The sequence below is a fragment of the Tenrec ecaudatus genome, chromosome 10 (genome assembly GCF_050624435.1).
Source record: "Tenrec ecaudatus isolate mTenEca1 chromosome 10, mTenEca1.hap1, whole genome shotgun sequence".
NCBI classification, from domain to species: Eukaryota; Metazoa; Chordata; class Mammalia; order Afrosoricida; family Tenrecidae; genus Tenrec; species Tenrec ecaudatus.
Window position 1 is genome coordinate 114,532,239 of NC_134539.1, and position 6,454 is coordinate 114,538,692.

A 6,454-nucleotide genomic window follows, 5' to 3' on the forward strand; every position below is an offset into this window, starting at 1 on the left:
TAGTGAACACAAAAGGTTAAGGTCACAGAGAGGAAAACCCTTTGGAGCAATTTTCCTCTGAAACATGTGGGCTACGAACCCATTTGCTGCCAGCTCAGTCCCACTTACAAAGCACTTCGGAAGAAAGGTCTGGCGAGCTCTTTCAGAAAGGTCATGGGCAAGAAAACCATTTGGAGCAATTTTACCGTGAAATACAGGAAGGTCCCTGGAGTTGGCATCAACTTGGCGGCAACTGTTTGTTTTGTTTCCTGTTGGTGTTTAAAAGAAGAGGTTCGCCACAGAGACAAAATGGGAAGGTCTTGCGAGCAGAAGTGCAGGTAGGAGAGCTTCTTGGGTCGCTCTGCCCAACGCCTTTTCTTCAGCTCTTCTCGTCTTCCTCTTGGCCTCCTCTTGGCCTCCCTTGGGCCCAGTTTTGGTGGTCCACCCCACCACCACTCTTGGTAAATCCCCTCAGGACACACCCTTTCCTCTCACAATGGATTCCCCAGACAAAGCCCAGGCTGCTTCAGGGTGGTCTGACCAGCAAGCACAGCATCAGCCAGTGCCGGTGCCTGCCTTCTTCTGGAAGCCTGCCCCAGTCCAGGCCTGCCTGAGGCTTCCTGGCACCCACATCCCGCCGCTGACTCATGCTGGGCTCCCAGGCGGCAGGGTTGCTAAGCCATTTCTCACACATGCTTCTGCTAAACCACATCTCTCCCCCAGCGAAGTACTTCTGCCGTTGCTTTATGTTTACAATCGCTCACGGGTGTTCTGGAATTCAATCATTTAATCGGTACAGACTGCTAATCTCCGACCCCGGTGGGCAGGGGCCACATGGCAGCCAACGGGGCCTCAAAGAACCCACTTTCGGACACACCCTGGAAGCAGAAACTCTCCGTGGTTCTAAGGCCAACGTGGTTAGAAGTGATTCAGACTCATGGCAGCCTGAATCAGCCTTCAAAGACCTCAGGAAAAAGAGTCTGTCTCCGGTTTGAAGATGTCTACTATGAAGGGAAGGCTGAGCAGGGGGTGGGGTGGAATGCTTAGCAGGAGCTTAACACAGACAGGAGGAAATTGGAAAGGGATGTTTGTCTGGTTGCCCAAGGCTCCCACCTTCCCTGGCCAGGGAGAATCACCCCATTGTTGGGCTTCTTGATCTCCGTAGGCTCAGCCTGGTACAGGTACTCTGTTCTTCTACCCCTAAAAGGACAGCTTGGGCAATTGTCCACTTTGTTTCTGCCCTATTTGATCTCCCTCCTAATTTCTCTTCCTCTTTCTCCGACACTGAGAATCCCTGATGACACAGCGGTTATACACGGAGCTGCTAACGGCAAGGTCAGTGGTTCGAAATCCCTAGTTGCTCTGAGGGAAAAGAAGGAGGCTTTCTACTCCTGTCAAGACTGATAGTCTGTAAATCCACAGACGCATCCAACCCTGCCCTATAGGGTAGCAGTGAGTAAGAATTGACTCCATGAAAATGAATTTTGATTTCTTTTTTTTTGGGGGGGGGTACCCTCTCACTGACTTCTAACAGAAAATGAAAAAAGTGAGTTTCACTTTCATTCATTCATTCGGCTAGCATATATTGAGTACCTACTCTGTGCCTGGCATTGTTCCAGGTGCTGGCGACCACTAGGCAAGCCAGGGTCTGTGAAGCGGCCCATGCGCAACAGAAGCAGCCTCCGGGCGAAAGGGAGCACTGGGAAGTGGAGCCTGACCCAGCCTGGGGAGGAGTTGGAGAAGGCTGTCAGAGGAGTAGACACGGGCTGATGTGAAAGGTCAAGTACAAGGTAACCATCATCTATAATGATTATAGTAGTATTTATTAAGGAAGTCCCTGGGTGCCATGAATGGTCAAATTCACTCGACTGATTGAAAGGTTGGATATTTGGACCCACGCATAGGCCCCTCCCCCAAACCAGCCATTGAAAACTAACGATTATGAATTGTTAAATGTAAAACTGGTGATCTCCTCTGTACATTTTCACCAGATTCACAATAAAAAGGACAAGACAATAAGCCTCTGGAGTGCCTACGGGGCAGCAGTACGCTGGGCCGTAGAGGTGCTGCGAGTAGAGGCCTCGCTAACGCCTGGCAGGGATGGCGCGAGTCCGGAGCCCTGGAAGGAGGCATACCTCAGCAGTCTCTGTAACCACCAGCCCCCTGGCCAGCTGTGAGAGAGCCTTCAGCAAGTCATCACGGAGACCCCCATCTCTGAGAGGACTCCATGGGTCAAGGAGGCTGTGTGACCTTGCTGCAGGTGGAAAGAGAAGAAAGTTTTAATTTTTTTAATTACACCAAAAATCAATTTTTAACAGTAGAAGCAAGGAAGGTACAGTTGTGATTTCACGTAGTGCCATAATGTATCAAGTAAGAGATGAACAAGCTTGACTTGTATTTTTGAGCTGATACAATGGCCCATCTATGGAATCCCTATGGGGCAATTGTACGCTATCCTGCTGGGTGGCTATGCGTAGAGGTGGTGTCTAAGATCAAAGATGGCTGTCAGATGTTTGGACGGGGTGCAATTTCAGTGCTTGCCACAGGCACTGTGTTCCACAGATACACCTCGAGCTATGAGTCAGAATGGACCGGTTGGCTATAGGATTAGTTTTGTTTTTAGTGAACCTTACCTAGATGTGATACTCTTCCAGTTTCCTAAAAATCAAACTGAGAATTGAGAATAAATCAAAATAGCCCACACTTAAGAATTCTCGATTTAGAGTGTAACTCTGCGAAGGAAATGACTAATCGAGGGGCACCGAGGAGAGCAAACACTTGAGTCTGCAGACTTGGTACTTGGGCCCAGAAACATATGGGACCATAAGGAGCTGCTTAGGGTGCAGAGAGCGTGGCTGTGTCTTCCAATTCATGATGCTCCCTTGATCTCCCCATCTTTTACCACCTGCCACTGCCCACCTATTGAATGAGACTCTCCAGAGGAGGAGCTCAGAAATCTGTCAGAAAATCTCCAGGCAGTTCTTACATGTACTGAAGTTAGAGATGCATTTTACTGCATTTCAGGACAATGGCTTTGAGACCTGGATTGATTTTACCTTCTTCTTCTTTTTTTTTTTAATGTGTGTTTAGAGTAGAACTGCTCAACAGGCTTTTGTTTCTTTTAATATCATTTTATTAGGGGCACACACAACTCTTATCACAATCCATACATACATCAATTGTGTAAAGCACATCGGTACATTCATTGCCCCCATCGTTCTCAAAACATTTGCTCTCCACCTAAGCCCCTGGCATCAGCTCCTCATTTTCCCCTCCCTCCCTGCTCCCCCCTCCCTCATGAACCCTTGATAATTTATAAATTAATATTTTGTCTTATCTTACCCTGTCCGACGTCTTGCTTTTACCTTCTTAATTTGAACATTATGAAGAAAAATATACTTGACATGAGACTAAAAATGGTCACCTTGTTTATGGATTCACTATGAATCTAGTACGGGCCACCTCTCAAGCGAATATAACAGGTTGGCATAAAATGAACAGTGACACCATGGGGGGTACGTTCCTGAGAACAGCCAATTACACAAGACCAAAAGGGCAACTTTGCCCAGAACCAGAGATGAGAAGGCAGGATGGGGCAGGGGGCACAAACGGACTTGGGGACCCCAGGGTGGATATGGGACGAGCACAGGCAGGCCCTTGTTGGCGACTGCCCCCATCGTCACAGGGCAACTCGCATATGAATCCCTGAATGGAAAACGAATCTCCTGTACGAACTTTTCCCCGACGCACCATGCAGTGTTTTGTAAAAAGGAAGAATAAATGGCAGGAGTGAGATTTGATTAGTCATGTTTCCCTAACTCTGGAACCCATGTTCTCGGACACAGGGTTGTCGCAGGTGGCTGTGCAGGTTGTACACTGCACAACCTCTGCCGCGGCCCGGATCAAGGATGCACTGGGAGTAGAAAGAGTATCTAAGGATAAGAAACGTCCTGTGCAGAAACACAAGAAGACAATCTGAATGTGGGGCACTGGCTTTGCAATGCAGCCGGATCAGGAGCTAAGGAACTCCTTGAAGACCCACATCTCATCCACACCTGTCGTGATCGCTTAGGAAACTGGCTGCCAAGGACTCGGGAGATCTCGTGGGGCTTCGCCTTTGGCTGTAGAGATCACGCACTTCCTTCCTACCTAACTGCGGAGCTCTGGGATGCGCTGTGGGCCACAACAACATTAAACGTGTAGGAAGCAAGGTTGAGCTGCTCCCAAGGGCGGCGGTTGGAAATCACCAGTTGTCCCTGGGAAAGGAGAGGAGTCGTCTGTCCGTGGTTACAGCCTTGGGACCGCACAGAAGCAGGTCCTCATCCTGAGGGTCGCTGGGGGGCAGAATCAACTAGAGGGCGGTGAGTTTGGTTTTGGGTGATTGTTGTGTTCGGTTTTGAGAGAATTCACGAGGCTCCAGGTCTTCTCAAGTGGACAACCATCTTCTTATGCTTGGGCATCAAATGGAACCTGGCAAATTAGACATTCGAGTCACCTCAAGTTCTTTGTATAAGAAACTCAAATATAAAAGGGAGTCCCGGAAGGAACAGATTGTTTGGAAACTGGTTGTGGAAGCAATTGTACTGATACTGCTTGATGAGACTGAACTATGGAATGATACCATGAAGGCATTAACTCCCCATTGAAAAAATAAATTCAAAATTGGAAAAAAAGAAATCAAGGCAGAAGGACCAGTCCAAGGAATCCTTACTGCCAGCCGCTCTCCGATGGTCCCCACTCCCTGAGAAGGGTCGTCTGTTTCCAGGAAGGCCGAGATTCCTTTGTCGCTAGACCCCAGGGGGGTCATCAGCTCCTGGTAGTCTCTTGCCCACAAAGCCCTGGGCAGTGCCCCCGATAGGCTTCGCCCCTTTTCCAGTGGTGACAACACTAGCTGCGGCTGGGCCATGGTCCTGGGGGGCCATGGTCCTGGGAGGCCATCCGGTTGGCACTGGCAAAAAGACAGGATTTCCTCGATTTTCTGGAAACATCTTCACAATAAGGCCCCATGATGATCCACGTGCTTCAAGAACAGCCATCAAAAGGGCTCTCTGGGCCTTGCAAACAAACAGTTGCCATCACTTTTTGAGCGACCCCTCTGCCTAGAATTTAACTGGCCCGACACGTCCCCTCGGAAGCCCCGCTGTCATTGGACGGTTTTGGGAAGGCACTGGAAGGAGACTAAGACAAATCTATTTCTGAGAACTTGTGTGCATCCCCCCACGGAACCAGAGATGTGCCTGAAAGGACTGTGTGTGGAATAAACCTGAGCATGTATGAACGGGATCGCAATATTCTAAAACGTATCCTCAGATTAAGTAACGTAACTTAAACACCCAAACTAAGTATGGCTTCTGTATCATTTCAAAAGCTGGAGCCCTGTGCTCAGTTGGCCCCGTCTGTCTTCTGTGGGCGCTCGCAACTCAACCCACTGCCAGTCAGTCGAGGCCGACTTGTGGGGACCCTAGAGGACAGGGTCCTAGAGGAAGCCCAGCTCTCTCCCATGGAGCGGCTAGTGGTTTTGAACAGTTGACCTTAGAGTTTGCAGCCCAAGAGGCAATCCGTCTTTTCTGTGACTAGTCTAGTGCTGGGCTAGGCAAATCGTGGCTCTCCAGCCATGTGCAGCTTTCCCAAGCTGTACGTGTGGCTCTGAAGTAAAAATAGTGAAAAAAGTTAAAGATAATGGTGATGGCATTTATTTGTAAAAAAATGGCTTTTGAACAATTTAAAAATTGTTGTGAGGGACAGGATTGGTTCTTCTGTCTCAAAAGTTTGCCAACCGATGGTCTAGTGCTTATTTATGCCACTCAAGAGCTGATAAGCAGCTGGAACACCGCCCCCCACCCCCAGTTCACCCCCTGGTACCACAGTCCACACACTTTGGCCCAATGCCCTCCGGCCCTTGATACCCAGAGGAGTGCAGGAGGCTGGCTGGATGCTTCATAAAGCAGCTGACAGTCTTGCTTTGTTAAGTTCTCTGTGTCTCTTTTTTTCCCCTAGAACCTGGCTGACCTCACTGAGGGACCCCTCCCCAGGGGAGAGGCTGTTCCAAGATGTGACTCCATTAGGATTTTCCCTCCACACAACCATCTGGTGCAGATGGGAAAGGAATCCAATGTTCCGTGTTTGTTTTCTGTTGTTTGTGTGTGTTTCTGGAATTGATTTGCCTCTGGGGACCTGTTTGTAAAAATAATTTCCTATATTACATAAAATCCTTGTCGTGCCTCATTCTGACTTCCTTGAGGAGGGGGTGGGGAGAAGTAGATAGGGGGCCAGTAAAAGAATCTGAATGGTAATGATCGGGACCAAGACCCTGGGCAGCAAAGGACAGTTCTTCAGGACATTACTTCCAGGACGCCTGCCTGTTACAGCTTTCCCCACCCACCCCCACTCCCCACGCTCCAGGGAACAGGGGCACCGGTGGCCCAGCTGGAGGGACCTACGAAACTTGGGTGGTACATGGAAAACAAGGCAGCAT

The 6,454-nt window shown here is 49.2% G+C and overlaps 1 long non-coding RNA gene across 2 annotated transcripts; it reads left to right on the forward strand.

The window, feature by feature from the left end:
• Window positions 1–700: 700 nt before the first annotated feature.
• On the forward strand, window positions 701–6,188 carry LOC142458203 (uncharacterized). Of its 2 annotated transcripts, XR_012786409.1 has the most exons (4): window positions 701–1,160; window positions 1,269–1,314; window positions 1,599–1,769; window positions 5,977–6,188. It is a non-coding gene; the product is annotated as an uncharacterized LOC142458203 (long non-coding RNA). The 2 variants fall into 2 exon arrangements; XR_012786408.1 differs by having other exon boundaries at window positions 709–1,314.
• The last annotated feature ends 266 nt before the right edge of the window (window positions 6,189–6,454 follow it).